At 40.2% G+C, this 18,743-nt stretch overlaps 1 protein-coding gene across 47 annotated transcripts in view; it reads left to right on the top strand.

Annotated features, from left to right (window-relative positions):
* The window catches only part of LOC147347652 (uncharacterized), a 521,220-nt gene that overhangs the window by 202,575 nt on the left and 299,902 nt on the right, over window positions 1-18,743 (top strand). For 6 of the 47 annotated variants that reach the window (XR_015152399.1, XR_015152394.1, XR_015152389.1 and 3 more), the window contains one exon: window positions 6,830-6,993. The exons of 34 other annotated variants lie outside the window; for them this stretch is intronic. The gene's annotated coding sequence lies outside the window, so the exon portion shown is untranslated. Of the gene's footprint in view, window positions 1-737; window positions 6,994-18,743 lie in introns of those variants that run through there. 7 more of the 47 variants (XR_015152362.1, XR_015152405.1, XR_015152393.1 and 4 more) reach the window with 2 other exon arrangements.

The following is an 18,743-nucleotide window of genomic DNA, read 5'->3' as shown; positions in this document are numbered from 1 at the left end:
AAAAGGATAAGTATGTAAAATATGTAATTTCTTTGAAGATGACTTCTATATTTCAAGATTATATATATTAATAAATGTGTATGAATACATGTAAATACGTATTCATAAATATTTATATATATATCTGTATAAAATATAAGGGGCCTATGCCAAAGACTAGACATTCTGCTTCCACCATAGATTGATACAGGTAAGATACAGGTAAGAAAAGAGTGATCACAGACCAGGAGTGTGGCATCACTAATCTGTGTGAAGGACTGTTAATTTTAGGGAATACTCATGTCCTTTAGGACGGATGTTCTGGAATTTTTTTCATTTCATCCAGTGATCATTCTCCAGTGTATGTAAGACCTTGTCCTGGGCTCTATGAGAGGTTAAACGTGTTAGGTGAGACTTTATTCCTTAAGAATTCATAATTTACTGGGGCTTCCCAGATGGCGCTAGTGGTAAAGAACCCGCCTGCCAACGCAGGAGACCTAAGAGACCCCAGGACGATCCCCTGGAGGAGGGCGTGGCAACCCACTCTAGTATTCTTGCCTGGAGAATCCCCACGGACAGAGGAGCCTGGTGGGCTACAGTCCATAGGGTTGCAAAGAGTCGGACATGACTGAAGTGATTTAGCACGCTAGTGTGTAGACATTTTTGCACAGTTATTGGCATATAAGCACTTGAATGTTCACAATATATAAGCACTTGAATGTTCATAATTTTTACATAACTGCCTGGGTCTCTGTCAGCAGAGTGAACTTGGTTCCTCTCCTTCTACACTGTCTCCCTGAGAAGAAATTGTGCCTGAAACAAGGCACACAGTGGGTGTGTCCTGAAAGAATTCTTTTCAACATCCTGGAATGCTGTCCTTGGGATTCAGCCGACTTTGCTCAACGGGGACTCGTACATCAAGAGGGCAGTCATATAATTATCTCAGCTACTGTGAAGCCACTGAAAAGCACTTGCTGAATCTGGGTGTAAATTTATTGTGAAATTTAACAAAGGAAAAGTCACCTCTTTCTCTTTCTTCCCTTCAACTTGAATTGCATTTTAAAGAATCCTTTTAGGATAAATTTGTTATTTAACCTATTAAATGCCCTATCCTACCCACTTTGGTCTCTGTAAATATCTTCCTGAAGCAAAGGAGATGCTGCAGCTGTTTATACCCCTTCTTGGTGGCAATCGTGCGCTAGTTCTTGGTGTTGATAATTAAAAATAATGTGTTTTATTTTGAAAAAGGAATGCATTTTATTTGTTAAATAAAACATTTTAAAAATAAAAATATAATAGCTAGAAAGCACAGGATAACAAATTGTGGTGAGCTAAGATTTGACAATCAGGAACTTCTCCCACTGTTGATAAAAGGGTCAGCCACCCTTCACTATGCATTTTTTCCCCACTGTGTATTTATCATAATCAACTATCCACTATAGTTTATGTCTGTAAATATGATTCTGTTATATTTATTTAACTTTATGCAAATGTAGGTTTTTACAAATGAGCTGCAAAAGGTGATGAACTTTCTCTGTTAAAGGAGAAATTCAGGAGGTAGTTGTAAGAGATGGAGTTAGAAGGAAGATTGCTAAACCCCTTTTATGATTTTTTGGTAGAAAAGTGAGTGTGAATTTTAAAAATCTAAAGCAGTACTTTTTTGGCTCTGTATTTTATCCTTTATAGATACTCCATTTGCACATAAACTTTATTTGGGAAAACTGTAGTTCTGGTTGCATTTTTATTTAGAACTAGTTGTGTGATCCTGGGCGAGTCTCTTAACAGATGTGGCTCTTCTTTGTGAAAGGAATGTGAAGGGTTTTGATATCTAGGATTTCTTCCAGGTTTAAAGTTCAGTAATTAAATAAAATAGACTACCAATTAACTTAACATTGCACAGTATTTCATAACCTTGGCTATGTATTATAATTATTCCATAGTCCTCCCCTACCTCTTTTATTTTATTTTTTAATTCACATTCCTGGACCCTGATGTAGTCAATCTGGAGTAGGGTCTTGGAATGTATATATTTTATTAAAGTTCCCCAGAGAGTCTTCTGATGCACAGCAAGAATTAAGAATGACCCATTTGTTCCCAATGGTTCTAAAAGGGGAGAGTAGTAAGAATGCTTGAATTTAAGAAAACAATGGACATTTTCCTGAGAAAATCATATGTGTTTAGATTTTAAAACTCCAACTTAAGAGCATTCATGCCTCCCCTGTATTTAACAGATGTTAAGAGTCCCTGTTCAAAAGTCACTTTTAGGACTCTGTTTCTTTAAACTTCTGTTCTTCACCTCTGTAATGCCAAATATGATGGGGTTACAGTGACCACTGATGTGTCTGGTAGGAAACTGCACTGGGAGCCAGAGACACGGGAATTTGTTGAAGAAATAGTAGGAGATTTTAAATTTTAGTTTTGCTTTGACCTTATTTACTGAGATCTGACCTTTACGATAAGTTTCATGACTTCTTTGGAATGCAGAGTTGGGGATACTAATATTTGCCACCAGGCAGTATTTATTTAGTGATGTGAGAACCTAGGGCCTTAGTTGACTGCAAGTGTGATTATTAACAGGGCCCAGGAAAATTCTACCAGAAATAATGGCACCTTTGTTATCACAGTAATTTTTTTTTTTAACCAATGGCCCTGAATGAAAAGTGATATTCGTTATCACATCAGGCGGGAATTTACAAATGATAACAAAGTTAGACTGCATTCTTTCTAGTATCTCTCTAGTAGTCACAAATATCTTTCTCCCCTGGGAAGATAGAAACACTTGACCGGGGCCATAAATCCACTCTGTCCTCTATCACCAGAGCCTTCGGAAGTCTGAATGGCCTTGACCTCCTCCTGTTCTTCTTTTATTGAAAGGATACTTACTATGTGCTGATAGTTTTAGGAGGGCAGAGGAGAAACAGTAAATACATCAGCAGAAACTCCCAGGAAAAGAAGATTGTGGCCTTTTGGAGTGCAGAAATGTCTACTTTTTTGGGGTGGTGGTGATAGCGATGATGGTAAGAACTCTGCCCCTCCCGCAACACACACATACACACACACACATACCATCTTACACAAGAAGTTTGTGCACAGAAGTAGTTGTGAATCAGATTGGTTAAGAGTCATCATTAAACAAAAATGAAATCCAACTTTTCCTTGTTTCCAATCGGGTAACAGATTTTTACTTTTCCTGTCGATTCTATTTACCACCATTGCTCCTTGCCATTAAGGCAGAGATACACAAGCATTGGCCTCAGTTTTTGTTACCTGGTACATTTGGGCTTGGCAGTGATGGCAACAAACAGTTAAAAAAGAATTTAACTTCTTTAATTTGAAAGGGCTCAAATGATATCTTCTTGGGTGGCCCTACACGGCATGGCTTAGTTTTATTGAGTTAGACAGGGCTGTGAGAAATAGATTTAAGGGACTGGATCTGATGGACAGAGTGCCTGATGAACTATGGACAGAGGTTCGTGAGATTGTACAGGAGACAGGGATCAAGACCATCCCCATGGAAAAGAAATGCAAAAAAGCAAAATGGCCTGAGGAGGCCTTACAAACAACTGTGAAAAGAAGAGAAGCAAAAAGCAAAGGAGAAAAGAAAAGATATAAGCATCTGAATGCAGAGTTCCAAAGAGTAGCAAGAAGAGATAAAAACTTTGCACTCATCTATCAGTGCAAAGAAATAGAGGAAAACAACAGAATGGGAAAGACTAGTGATCTCTTCAAGAAAATTAGAGATACCAAGGGAACATTTCATGCAAAGATGGGCTCAATAAAGGACAGAAATGGTATGGACCTAACAGATGCAGAAGATATTAAGAAGAGGTGGCAAGAATACACGGAACTGTACAAAAAAGATCTTCACAACCCAGATAATCACGATGGTGTGATCACTCACCTAAAGCCAGACATCCTGGAATGTGAAGTCAAGTGGCCTTAGAAAGCATCACTACGAACAAAGCTAGTGGAGGTGATGGAATTCCAGTTGAGCTATTTCAAATCCTGAAAGGTGATGCTGTGAAAGTGCTGCACTCAATATGCCAGCAAATTTGGAAAACTCAGCAGTGGCCACAGGACTGGAAAAGGTCAGTTTTCATTCCAATTCCAAAGAAAAACAATGCCAAAGAATGCTCAAACTACTGCACAATTGCACTCATCTCACATGCTAGTAAAGTAATGTTCAAAATTCTCCAAGCCAGGCTTCAGCAATATGCGAACCGTGAACTTCCAGATGTTCAAGGTGAATTTAGAAAAGGCAGAGGAATCAGAGGTCAAATTGCCAACATCTGCTGGATGATTGAAAAAGCAACAGAGTTCCAGAAAAACATCTATTTCTGCTTTATTGACTATGCCAAAGCCTTTGACTATGTGGATCACAATAAACTGGAAAATTCTGAAAGAGATGGGAATACCAGACCACCTGATCTGCCTCTTGAGAAATTTGTATGCAGGTCAGGAAGCAACAGTTAGAACTGGACCTGGAAAAACAGGCAATAGGAAAAGGAGTTCGTCAAGGCTGTATATTGTCACCCTGCTTATTTAACTTATATGCAGAGTACATTATGAGAAATGCTGGACTGGAAGAAGCACAAGCTGGAATCAAGATTGCCAGGAGAAATATCAATAACCTTAGATATGCAGATGACACCACCCTTATGGCAGAAAGTGAAGAGGAACTAAAAAGCCTCTTGATGAAAGTGAAAGTGGAGAGTGAAAAAGTTGGCTTAAAGCTCAACATTCAGAAAGCTAAGATCATGGCATCCTGTCCCATCACTATATGGGAAATAGATGGGGAAACACTGAAAATAGTGTCAGACTTTATATTTTTTGGCTCCAAAATCACTGCATATGGTGATTGCAGCCATGAAATTAAAAGACGCTTACTCCTTGGAAGGAAAGTTATGACCAACCTAGATAGTATATTGAAAAGCAGAGATATTACTTTGCCAACAAAGGTCCATCTAGTCAAGGCTATGGTTTTTCCAGTGGTCATGTATGGATGTGAGAGTTGAACTGTGAAGAAAGCTGAGTGCTGAAGAATTGATGCTTTTGAACTGTGGTGTTGGAGAAGACTCTTGCGAGTCCCTTGTACTGCAAGGAGACCAACCAGTCCATCCTAAAGGAGCTCAGTCCTGGGTGTTCATTGGAAGGACTGATGCTGGGGCTGAAACTCCAATACTTTGGCCACCTCATGCGAAGAGTTGACTCATTGAAAAAGACCCTGATGCTGGGAGGGATTGGGGGCAGGAGGAGAAGGGGACGAAAAAGGATTGATGGCTGGATGGCATCACCGACTCAATGGACATGAGTTTGGGCAAACTCCAGGAGTTGGTGATGGACAGGGAGGCCTGGGGTGCTGTGATTCATGGGGTCCCAAAGAATCAGACACGACTGAGTGACTGAACTGAACTGAAATGATATCTTATAGCACCCTCTGAACTGTACATTAATTTGCAGAATGGGTATTGCCATGTATATTCTGGGCTTGGCTTCTGAAATGCCAGAGTCGGATACACAGATTAGTACCTCACTTGTCCAGAGTGGAGATTTATTTCTGCAGGGCATTAGAAGTCTGTCATTTAGTCCAGGGAGGGTATGCTTGGCTCCGGTCAAGCTTCCTGTTCCACTGCCGTTGACCTGAAGGTAGCAGCTGGTGTGACATCACTATGGGTGGTGTTGGCACTGTTTTCTTTGCTCAGGACATCTGCCCTGAACTCTTTTTCCTTTTCAAAATGCAGAGCAGAATTCTGGCTCACTTTGCATACCCTAGAGGTGCGTGCATGCTAAGTTGCTTCAGTCTTGTCTGACCCTTTGCGACCCCATGGACTGTAGCCCACCAGGCTCCTCTGAGGCATTCACCAGGCAAGAATACTGGAGTGGGTTGCCGTGCCCTCCTTCAGGGGATCTTCTCAACCCAGGGATCCAACCTGCATCTCTTACATCTAGACTGAATTGGCAGGTGGATTCTTTACCATTAGTGCCACCTTGGATGCCCCCAAGTAATCACAAGCAGGGAAACCTTCCCTTGGATTTTGTCATTCCCGTCATTCTTTCTAGTTCTGACCCATGAGCTTGCTTTTTCAGATTCCAAAAGCAATCTGATTTCTCCTCACTATGTTTATTTCTGAAATAACTTACTATGTGTGAAGTTGCTTCAGTTGTGTCCAACTCTTTGAGACCCTATGGACTGTAGCCTACCAGGCTCCTCTGTCGATGGGATTCTCCAGGCAAGAATACTGGAGTGTTTGCCATGCCCTCCTCCAGGGGATCTTCCCAACCCAGGGATGGAACCCGCGTCTCTTTTGTCCCCCATATTGGCAGGTGAGTTCTTTACCACTAGCCCCACCTAGCATAACTGGCTATACGTTACTTTTAAACTACCTGCTCTAAAAGTCCATAGCCTGTTTGTCGCATACGGATACATTCAGGAAAGAGGCCGAGGTTGCAAGGACAATGTTGTGGGTAGAGAGCAGAGGAGAGAAGGGCTCCCTAGGAGGGAGGTGTGGAAAGAGCTTTGGAGTTTATAATTAGAACTTTGGGAGAAGAGTGCCTGCTGACCCTGGGTTCTCTTTCATCAGCTCTTGGCATCCTACCCTGACGGGAGGGGGCAGGGGACGAGCCTGTTTCTTACTCCCCTGCAGAAGTGGAGTTAGGTGTTGATGGTAGAACGTGTCATCACTGTTGGCTTTTATGATGATCATATTCAGAGAGTGGTTTACAGACCTTTTGAAACAAAGCAACTTGTGTCCTAAAACTTGAAATCACTTTTCAGTCAGTGCTCCTTTGCTAAGGAAGCATTCATTATAATAAGAATATATTTTCTGTGCTTGATTCCATCCATCCCCAGAGAGGTCAACTCATCAATCATGGACTCCTAAACCTCTGCCTCTAGAGTCTCCTGAAGCCCACATTCTGTTTGCACAGAACTGCTTCAAGTCTCCATGTAGTTACCAAGGAGGAGTAAATCTCATTGGACACCAAGGTGTTTGAAAAAACAACAAAAAAAACAAGGTATCTTTCTTGACCAATTGCTTTTCTCCTGTATTCTGTCTTTAGGATGTGTCCGTGTTAGAAGCTGGGACTCCTTCCTCACGTCCTATGCGGTCACGAAGTCTTTCTGTTCTAGCTGCCAAGGATCCCTGGGCTCTGTCCTCCCCTCTCTGTTTTCATGGCTACAGTTTTAGTTCAGTCTTTAATCACTTCTTACTGGATAGTCACAAGAGATGCTGTCTGTCTCCAGACTTCTCTTGCTTTAATGCTCCGGGATGTATAAGACCCTTTCCCAAATGGTCTAAGTCATCTTCCAGCCTCCCCAACCTCATCCTGTGTGTAAAGTGCCCCAAGTTCTAGTGTTCCTGAGGAATAATGCTCTCTCATGTTCTGTCTGCACATGGACCCATCCTTCTCTTGGTTCATCTCTTTTTCTCACTTCCTCCTAGAGGTTGTCTTACATATCCCAAATCCCAGCCAAAGGTCTTCTTTGTGAAGCCAGTCAATATCCCTTTCTCTGTGGCCCCTTTGTTATATATAGTAACTAGCATGTTAAATTGTAATTGTTTATGTCTGCCCACTGACCTGGGTATTTTTCGAGGGCAGTGACTGCATCATGTCTGGCACTCAGTAGATAGTCAATAAATATTGAGTAAGCTGAAGATGGAGGCCATGAGTGTTACTTTGTGTTTTTAATGTGGATCACTATAAAAATGCATATTTTAGAGGTCTGTTCTCACATTGTTTACTTTCTGGCACATTTTCCTTTGGCCTTTAAAATAACTACATTGCTACTGTTGGAGATGAGAGTATGATTTGAAGTTAGAAAATTCAGCAATGCTGGCATTATACACACTTAAAACATTAAAATGCGCCATAACCAACTTCTCCTTCAGTGACATGTTTGACAGACTATCTCAACCTTGACCTACGTTTTCATTAAGTCAAACTTTATTTTCTCTATATCGGAAAGTCTCCTAAATGTTTCAAGTGTGGAAAAGTCATTCACATCTCAGAACTGAGATTCTTTCAATCACACTTGTCTAAACTTATCTAAGAGTAGGAGAAGGCTGGATAAGCTGGATCAGAACGTGCGTATAGAATCTCAGTTTTTATGTAGTTGTGTTTCAGAGCACTGATTTCTTAAAATGAATATTGCTATTAATAAATTACAAGATGATTAATAGAAAATTAAGGTGAAAGGGACCTTATTGACAATGTTCAGACTTTTTTTTTTTCTTTTTTTGGTGACTTATATCCGACTGATGAAGGAATAGTACTTATTCGTTGTGACCTTGCCATTCTGGAGTATGGCTCAAACTGTTCCTTCATGTTGCACAACAGCGGCGACAGTGTCACAGTAGGCATAGACTGTGTCTGATTGCTGATTTACAAATTGCTAATTCCAGATGTTTTTTTTTAATGCACAATGGACATAATTATATATAACTTAAAATTATAAAAATTTGTAAAAAAAAAAAAGTATAAATGAAAAGTAGCTTAAATTACATACTGAGTTTTATTTCACATATTTGGAGATTTTCTTAACAGTCTCTATTTGCATTTTGATCTGAGGATATACATTGTATGGCTGCCATCTTTTAATATTATTTGTATTTTTTTAAAGGCCCAAATTAAGTTTTATCTTGTTGACTGTTTCATTTACTCTAGAAGAATGTGTATTTTGCTGGTGTTGCATGGGCAGTTCTATATACATCAACTAGATCCAGCTGATACATTACTCAATTCTTTGCTATCCTTATTGATTTTCTGTCTCCTAGTTTTAACTATTAATGAGAGGGGTGTGTTGAAGTCTTCGACTGTAACTGTGGATTTACTTTGGGGGGTCCGTTTTGCTTTGTTTATTTTGGACTCTTATTAAGTGCATATATATATGATTGTTAGGTCTTTTGGTGAATCTATTCTCTTATCATTATGCAGTATTCCCTCTTTATCCCAACTCTTTACCTAATTTTCCCTGATGGTAATAACTTATAGACCATCATACAGTATTACAACCAAGAAATTGACATTTATACAAATCAATTATCTTATTCATATTTATGGAATTTTACATGTAATTGTGTGATTTGTTAAATAAAATTTTATCACCTGTTGATTTTTGTGTTTACTACCACAGTTAAGATACACAGCAGTTCCATTGCCACAAGGATCCCTTGTGTTGCCCTTGATAATCACACTCGCCTCCCATCCCCCTTCACACCCAACCCTGGCAACCACTCAACTGTTCTCCAGGTCTGTAGTTTTGTCACTTCAGGAATGTTACATGAATGAAACCACATCATAGACAAACTTTAGGAATTGGCTTTTTTTTCGGTCAGCATAAATCCCCGAAGATTCATCTGACTTGCATTTATCAGTGCTTCCCTGGTGGTTCAGATGGTAAAGTGTCTGTCTACAATGCGGGAGACCTGGGCTCGATCCCTGGGTTGGGAAGATCCCCTGGAGAAGGAAATGGCAATCTACTCCAGGACTATTGCCTGGAAAATCCCATGGACAGAGGAGCCTGGTAGACTACAGTCCATGGGGTCACAAAGAGTCGGACACGACTGAGTGACTTTACTTTCACTTTCAATTTTATTGCTGAGTCGTAGTCCAGTGTCTAATTTAATAAGAAACTCAGCATTGTTTAGTGGCTTTCCAGAATGGCTGCATCATTTTGAATTTGCACAACATGAACGATTGAGTTTCTCTCCATTACTTCCAGAATGTGATGTTGCCACTATGTCTTACTTTAGCCATCATGATAGATGTGTTGTTGTTCGGTCACTAAGTCATGTCCAACTCTTTGCCACCCCATGGACTGCAGCACGCCGGAACTCACCATCTCTCAGAGTTTGCTCAAACTCATGTCCATTGAGTCAGTGATGTCATCCAACCATCTCCTCCTCTGTTGCCCCCTTCTCCTCCTGTCCACAATCTTTCCCAGCATCAGGGTCTTTTCCAAGGCTTGGCTCTTCGCAGCAGGTGGCCAAAAAACTTCAGCTTCTGTATCAGTTCTTCCAGTGAATATTCAGGGTTGATTTCCTTTAGGATTGACTGGTTTGATCTCCTTTCTGTGCAAAGGACTCTCAGGAGTCTTCTCTAGCATCAGTTCTTTGGCACTCAGCCTTCTTTAGGGTCCAGCTCTCACATAGATTCATGACTATTGGAACACCATAGCTTTGACTATACGGATCTTTGTAATATCACTGTGGAATTAATTTGGATGTCTCTGGCTGCTGATGTTTAAGATCTTGGCATGTATTTATCTGTTACCTTCATTTCCTCTTCAGTGAGATATACTGTCACTTAATATACAAATGAATTGCTTGCCTTTCCAGCTTTATTTTCATTGTGACTTCCATTATATATTCATTCTTTTACTTTTAAATTACCTATTTAAATATTTCTGAAGTGAATTTCTCATAGATAGCATAGTTGAGTCATTTAAAACATCTAATATGACAGTCTGACTTTTAATTACTTTAGATCATGTAAATTTAATATAGTTACTGATGTATTTGGGTTTAGATCTACCATTCCATTGTTTGTTCGGTATTGTCTTGTTTCTCTTACTTTTCCGGTCACACTTTGAGTTACTTGTGCATTTTTAATATTTCATGTTAATTATGATTTTGACAAAATCTCTTTATGTAGCTTTTTAGTGGTTTTTCTATGGATGACAAAATACATGTTTAACTTTAAACATATGATTGATACCTTATTACCTCGTTAGGAATGTAGAACCTGTATCTGAGAGATACTTTGCATTTCTTCAATGTTATTGATGTCTTCTGTGTAACATCTACACACACTGACAGTGTCATCAGGGACTATTTGCTTTCAATCATGAAACACATTTTAAAGAGCTCAAGAGGAGACTAGTCTGTATTTGTCCAGTTATTTATTATTTGTTGTTCTTCTTTGTTCTTCTAGTTTGTTTCCTTCTAGTATCATTTTCTGCTTTCTGACGCTCTTCCTTCGGTGTGCATTAGTTGCTCAGTCATGTCCAGCTCTTCCTGACCCCATGGACCACAGCTTCCTCTGTCCATGAGATTTCCAGGCAAGAATACTGGAGTGGGTTGCCACCATTTTCCTTCCTTTAGCAATTCTTTTAGAGTAGGTCTGCTGTGAATTCTTAACATTTCACTTCGTTTGAGAGTGTCTTTATTTCACTGTATTACTAATGTGTTTTTGCTCTGAGATTACAGTTTTTTAAAAATTGTTTTGCTATTCTTTTTAGCCTTGATGTTTTGTATGAGATAGTCACAGTCATTCTAATCATTCTAATCATGTAACATATCGCTTTACTTCGGCTATTTTGAAGATTATTTCTTTTTTTCCCCTTTCAATTGTGGTAAAATACATATACCATAAAATTTGCCATTTTCACCGTTTGAAAGCGTACAGTTCAGTGGCATCAGTCAATTACAATGAAGGTTGTGCAGCCATTACCAGTCTTTATTCCAGAACTTTGTCATCACCCAAATGGAATGTCTTTCATTTTTAGCAGTTTGTCTTAGAGTAACCCCCCCAAATTCGTGCTGTTTGGGGTTTGCTCAGATGCTTGAATCTGACGTTAGTCTTTCTCCAGAGTTGAGAAATTTTCCACTCTTGTTTCTTCAAATGCTTTTAGCACACATTTTTTCCTATATCTTTCAGGGACTTTGACATTAATGTTTGGCCTTCTGGTATTCAGTCACATGTCTCTGAATTTCTATTCATTTATTTTCGACTGTTTTTCTCTATTCATATGAGATAATTTCTATTGATTTATCTACAAGTCTGCTGACATTCATTTGCCATCTCCAGGCTGCTTTTGAGTCCATCCTGTGAATTATTTATTTTGATTATTGTCACTTCCAGTTCTAGGATTTCCATTTGTTCTTTATATTTTCTGTTTCTTTGCTGAGACTTTTATTTTAATGTTTCTTTCAAGAATGTTCATGATTGGTCATTCAAACATTTATGTAGTAGCTGCCTTAAAGTCTTTGTCACTTAATTCCACCATCTGTATCATGTCGGCATTGGCATCTGTTGACTATCTTTTCCTGTGCAAGTTGAAATTCTCATGGTTCTTGGTATGTTGAGTAATTTTGGAATCTATCCTGGATATTTTGAAGATTACATTATGAGACTCTGGATTGTGTTTAAATTTTGGGAAGATTTTTTTTTTTTTTTTTAACCAGTTAATTGACCTGGTTTGATTCAGGCTGCAAGTTCCAACCTAGCTCAAGATGTTGTTTCAATATCCACCTTTCAAACTCATCACCATACTCTGCTTCTGTTCTGGGTGTGTGTAACCCATTGGCCAGTGTGTGATTTGTGTAGTGGCTCATTTGTTAGTTCGGTTCTCAGAGTCTTTGCTATGCTAATTACAGTCTCTGATCCACCAGTTCTGGACTTGGTGGTGAGTCCTGAAATTCATAAGCGATGTTACAGGGTCGCTTTCCTGAACATCTTCCTCTCTGCACTCTCCCTGGTACATTACAGTTCCTTAGAGTTTACTTTTCAGTCCTTGGTACTCTTGCCTGGAAAATCCCGTGGACGGAGGAGCCTGGTGGGCTGCAGTCCATGGGGTCGCTAAAGAGTCAGACACAACTGAGCGACTTCACTTTCACTTTTCACTTTCATGCATTGGAGAAGGAAATGGCAACCCACTCCAGTGTTCTTGCCTGGAGAATCCCAGGGATGGGGAAGCCTGGTGAGCTGCCGTCTGTGGGGTCGCACAGAGTCGGACACGACTGAAGTGACTTAGCAGCAGCAGCAACTCTACTGTGTTTCCCTGTTTGGACTTTTTTGAGGTTCAACCAGCAGGAGGGGAGAGAGGAAAAGAAGCAACAGAGATTGGCCTCAGCCTCTTGGGATGACGTTTCCAGTAATGGATTGAAAGATTCCCCTCCTTCAGAGTTTTCACTCCTTTTGACCCTCCATTCCTGGTAAAGTGTTAATTGCTCAGTCATGTCTGACTCTTTTGTGATCCTTTTGTAGCCTACCAGGGTCCTCTGTCCATGGCATTCTTCAGGCAAGAAGACTGGAGTGGGTTGCCATTTCCTCCTCCAGGGGATGTTCCCAAACCAGGGGTTGAACCTGAGTCTCCTGCACTGCAGGCAGATTCTTTACCATCTGAGCTACCAGAGACATCCATTCCTGGTGACTGCCGTGGAATTGTGTGGGAGCAAGGTCATGAGAAAAGTGACAGAAAGGGAAGAAACAAGGAATAAAACTGGAGAATTTCCCCACTCCTGTGAGCATTAGGAGAGGCCCGATTTTTTTGTTTGCTTCATGAGTGATAGGGCTCCTGTAGGATCCCAGGACTCTGTCCATTCTCACCCCAATGCTCATTTATAGGTTGCCAGCGTCATTCAGGCTAGAAGATAGAGTTAGAAAATAAATGGTAAACCCACTGCCAGTTTGATTATGCTTCAGATTCCAGTGGACATCTGAGGTTCACCTGCTGCTGTTTACTTCTCCTGGTTTTCAAGTAGCTGCTCTGTGTCATCTACCCAGGTTTTATAGTTTTATTCAATAGTAGAGGTGGGTGAAGTATGCTTATACCTTCTTACCTAGAACCAGAAATCTGACATAATTGGAATTGATTTTTGAATAGCCTAGGGGGATGGCTTTTTTCTTTCCACTCAACATGTTTGAGAGGTTCAGTGATGTTTACCACATTTTAGTCATCATATAAAATTCTATTTTAGGATATAGACTATCAACTTTACTGTAGTTGACATAGCTTTTGGTAGTGTGAATTATGATGCTGTGGACATTTTTGTATAAATCTTTTGATAAATATGTGTGAACAGTTTTTTTTGTTGTTGTTATGCATATGCATGTCTACACAAACTTACATGCTCTAGAAGCAAGATTGCTGGGCTGTGCTATGAAGTTTTCATATATTCAATTTTAATAGGCAGTGCCAAACAGATTTTGAGGCTAGTTGTACCTTCTTGAAGTAGTGAAAGTGTTAGCGGCTCAATTGTGCCCAACTCTTTGTGACCTCATGAACTGTATCTTCTTACACAACTGCTAAAGGTGTATGAATTTTCTTATTGTTCTATATCCTTGTCAGTACTTGGCATTGTCAGACCTTCCCACTTTAGCCGTTCTGGTGGGTGTTAGCACTGTGTCTTCATGATTTTAATTTGCATTTCCTTGTAATGGCTAAGAAGTTGATAATCTTTTATTATGCTTAGTGGACATTTGGATACCCTCTTTTTAAAGAAGTTATTCAAATTTATTGCCCATTTTTAATTTTTTTTTTGACTTAGTTCTAAGAGTTCTTTGTATACTTAATGAACTCTGATAGTTACGTGTGTTACAAATGTCTTTGTCCACTCTGTGGTTTGCCTTTTTGCTCTCATAATGGTGCCTTTTGATGAACAGGAGCGATTAATATTAATTTACTCATATTCATCGGTCTTTTCTTCTGATTGACGCCATTTGTGTTCTGTGTAAGCACTTAGATTTCAATCACCAAATTGTGCAGCTACTCTCCTATGTGTTTTCTGTGAACTTGATCCTTTCTCACATGTAGATCTGTAATCTACCTGGAATTGACTTGTATGTATGCTGTGAAATAAAGGACCACTTTTTTCCCCCTGATGGATCTCAAATTTGAACCAGCCATTTGTTGAGAATATAAAATTTTAAAAAAATGTGTGTATATATATATATATATATATATATAAAAAATACCATTCCTTCTCAAATGCACAGAACAGTCACCTTCATCATATATTAGCTTCTGCACATCTGGGCTTCTTTTCTCATGGTGGAGTGTGACATACTGCTGATGACTGCCGTCTCCTTTGGCTGATGGACTCTACTGCTTCCCCTCCCCTCTGCCTGGGCTCCAAACGTGGATTATCTTTGTTACCTTTTATTGTTAGATTTTAGTTGAAAAACCAGTACATACTCTCAGACCCAAAACATGTGGTGTTACCATTTCCACCTGGTTCCTTATGAATTAGGCATTCTGGTTTGTCTCTGTAGATCTAAAAGAGACTCATCTGGTAGACTTCAGCATTTCTAAAAAGCTTATATGCTGCGATATACTTTTCCTTATTTATCAGGCATGTATTGCTCAAATGATTCCAAGCCCTCAGTTTTATCTGTCAGTTATTTCTACTTCCTCCTAAGGTTTTCATCAGAGCTGCCTGAAAGAAAGATGGACTAATTTAATATGGCTTTTGCCTTCCTGTCATCTCTTTCATTGTTAGGTGAAAGCAGTTTACAATCAGAATTTTCAAACGCGGAAAAGATGGAGATAGTTGTGGGGAGCTGGGGAGGAAAAGAGCAGAGGATTTGGCTAATCCCCAGAGTTATTAAGCTGTTCTTAAGTAATCTGGAGGCAGGTTTGAGAGTGGATTAGGACTGGTCAGAGGTGGGGAGTGTGTGGTTATTTTAGGAAACTGACTGTAACATTGTCTATTTTCCATGGATATATTTGTGTTCTCTAATTTTGCTTTTGGAAACCTTCAGATGGCCTCCTTCACAAGCAGCAGTGCTTCATTTCGTCTCATATCCTGAAATGAACTTTCAGAAAAGACAACTTCATCAAAAAATTGCCCTGAGTTTCCTATATGTAAAAAACAATTAGGAACAATAAAAAGAGAATAAACATTGCATATAGTACTTAAAAAAAGACACATTAACATCTTTTAACTCTGTACTAGTTGCCAGTGTGCCTGCATACTTTTGCTAAAGGTTAACTACATTGTTAGACATCCCTAATGGTTGGACATTGGAGCACTGTACCCAGCTGATTGGTGTGCTAGATTTATGGAGAAGATTCTTTTAATTATTATAAGCTGAGAATGGCTAGTTTTCTGAAACAAAATTGCTATATGAAGTTCTTAGCAACTGACGGAGTTAACACACATCAGCCTGTACAAGAAAAAAAGAACGAGCTTTTGATGCTTTGAAATGTAGTAAAACTTAGTTTTATAACTACTTTTGGTATAATATTGGTAATTTAGAAGGCTTGTTTTTTCCTTTTATTTGCTTCTACAACCATATAGCAATGCTCTGAGGACAGGAATACTGTCTTCTTATAAAGAAGACAGCAGAAGCTTAGGTTTCAAGGACTTGGACTCAATGGCATCAAACTAGAAAGCTGGCGATTGTAACAGCTAAAGGTCTATTTAGTGCATTCTGTTTCCTGAGAACTTTTCTAAGTGCTTTAAACATACTAAACTTTAAGTCTTCATGTTAGTCCTGTTAGGAAATGTACTATTATCCCTGTCCTCTTACCCATGGGATGTTGAGCCATGAAGACACTAAGCAGTATCTCAAGATCCTGCTGAGCACAGAAGCAGATGTAGACCAAGCTTGGGCTACACCATTATGCTGTTCTGACCAGGGCTTGGACCCATGGTTTTGATTTCAAGTTCGGGACCCTTGTTCCTTCACAGTCAGTTCACTTCAGTCTCTCAGTCGTGTCCAACTCTTTGTGACCCCATGGACTGCAGCACACCAGGCTTCCCTGTCCATCATCAACTCCCGGAGCTTGCTCAAACTCATGTCCATCAAGTTGGCGATGCCATCCAACCATCTCATCCTCTGTTGTCCCCTCCTCCTCCTGCCTTCAATCTTTCACATCATCAGGGGCTTTTCCAATGAGTCAGTTCTTCGCCATCAGGTGGCCAAAATATTGGAGCTTCAGCATCAGTCCTTCCAATGAATATTCAGGACTGATTTCCTTTAGGATTGATTGGTTTGATCTCCTTGCAGTCCAAGGGACTCCAAAGAGTCTTCTCCAACACCACAGTTCAAAAGCATCAATTCTTTGGTGCTCAGTTTTCTTAATGGTCCAACTCTCACATCCATACATGACCACTGGAAAAACCATAGCTTTGAATAGATGTACCTTTGTTGGCAAAGTAATATCTTGGCTTTTTAATATGCTGTCTAGGTTGGTCATAACTTTCCTTCCAAGGAGTAAGCGTCTTTTAATTTCATGGCTGCAGTCACCATCTGCAGTCATTTTGGAGCCCAAGAAAATAAAGTCTGTCACTCTTTCCATTGTTTCCCCATCTATTTGCCATGAAGAGATGGGACTGGATGCCATGATCTTCATTTTTTGAATGTAGAGTTTTAAGCCAGCTTTTTCACTCTCCTCTTTCACTTTCATCAAGAGGCTTTTGAGTTCCTCTTCACTTCCTGCCATAAGGGTGGTGTCATCTGCATATCTGAGGTTATTGATATTTCTTCCTGCAATCTTGATTCCAGCAGTGCTTCATCCATCCCGGCATGCATGACGTACTCTGCATATAAGTTAAATAAGCAGAGTGACGATATACAGCCTTGATGTACTTCTTTCCCAATTTGGAACCAGTCCATTCTTCTGTGTCCTGTTCTAACTTTTGCTTCCTGACCTGCATACAGATTCCTCAGAATGCAGGTAAGGTGGTCTGGTATTCCCATCTCTTTCAGGATTTTCCACAGTTTATTGTGATCCGCACAGCCAAAGGCTTTGTCGAAGTCAGTAAAGCAGAATTAGATGTTTTTCTGGAACTCTGTTGTTTTTTCTATGGTCCAACGGATGTTAGCAATCTGATCTCTGGTTCCTCTGCCTTTTCTAAATTCAGCCTGAACACTTGGAAGTTCTCGGTTCATGTACTGTTGAAGTCCGCCTTGGAGAATTTTGAGCATCACTTTGCCTAGCATGTGAGATGAGTGCAATTGTGTGGTAGTTTGAACATTCTTTGGCTCCTTCACAGTACTGTCATGTAATAATAATGCTGGTGATGATGTATATGGGTTGGGATACCCCACTCATCAGTCATGAGTCTTGAATTGGAACCTTGTGGGTCCTAAATCTGTTTCTGCTCAGTGCCCAGTCTAGTGGTAGGGACAGAAATGTCTGAATTGATTGGAATTCAAATCTGGTTCCATTTTCTCCCATCTCATCTTGTGTTTTCACTATCTGTCGATGCACTCCCCTTGCTGCTCTCCAGATGGTCGTATCATCTCTCTGTGGTCACTCATGTGTCCCTCATCCCTGTTCTCACTGCTGCCGTCCCTCTGTCCATCCATCCATCCGAAGGCCTAGCCTCATGTCGCATCTGTGACAGAGGCACACGCTGCGTTTCTCACTGTCCTCAGAATTCATTGACCCCATCGAACATTTCCAGACAGTGCTGTTCAGGCTTCTGTCCTCTGTAATGCTTGTGTTTGTGCATGTCATGTAGAGTTCCCAAACCCTAGATTTCAGGCAGCGCAGGGAGAGGGCTTTGTCTTTTGTCTTCACAGGTTCTTGAGCCTGTACTGGGAATCCTGATTCTGTCTCCATAAATGTCTGTCCCTGCATCATGTTACTTTGTCCCAATAACTGACTTCTTAGAATCGTGTTTCCTTATAGGGCATGTTCCCTCTATTATTTTTCTAAATTTTAATTGCCTTTGGACTTCTGATTCTCTGTATAAGTATGCTGCTGCTGCTGCTGCTAAGTCACTTCAGTCGTGTCTGACTCTGTGCTACTGCAGAGACGGCAGCCCACCAGGCTCCCCCGTCCCTGGAATTCTCCAGGCAAGAACACTGGAGTGGCTTGCCATTTCCTCCTCCAATGCATGAAAGTGAAAAGTGAAAGTTAAGTCGCTCAGTCGTGTCCGACTCCTAGCGACCCCATGGACTGCAGTCTACCAGGCTCCTCCATCCATGGGGTTTTCCAGGCAGGAGTACTGGAGTGGGGTGCCATTGCCTTCTCCACTGTATAAGTATAAAGTATAAGAATTACTGGGAATGTTGTCTTCTTCATTTGG

The sequence above is a fragment of the Bos grunniens genome, chromosome 23, assembly GCF_055505025.1.
Source record: "Bos grunniens cultivar Pamir isolate PY7600 chromosome 23, Bosgru_T2T1.0, whole genome shotgun sequence".
Classification (NCBI taxonomy): Eukaryota; Metazoa; Chordata; class Mammalia; order Artiodactyla; family Bovidae; genus Bos; species Bos grunniens.
Note: the sequence above shows the minus strand (reverse complement) of the source record. Positions and strands in the feature narration are given on the sequence as shown.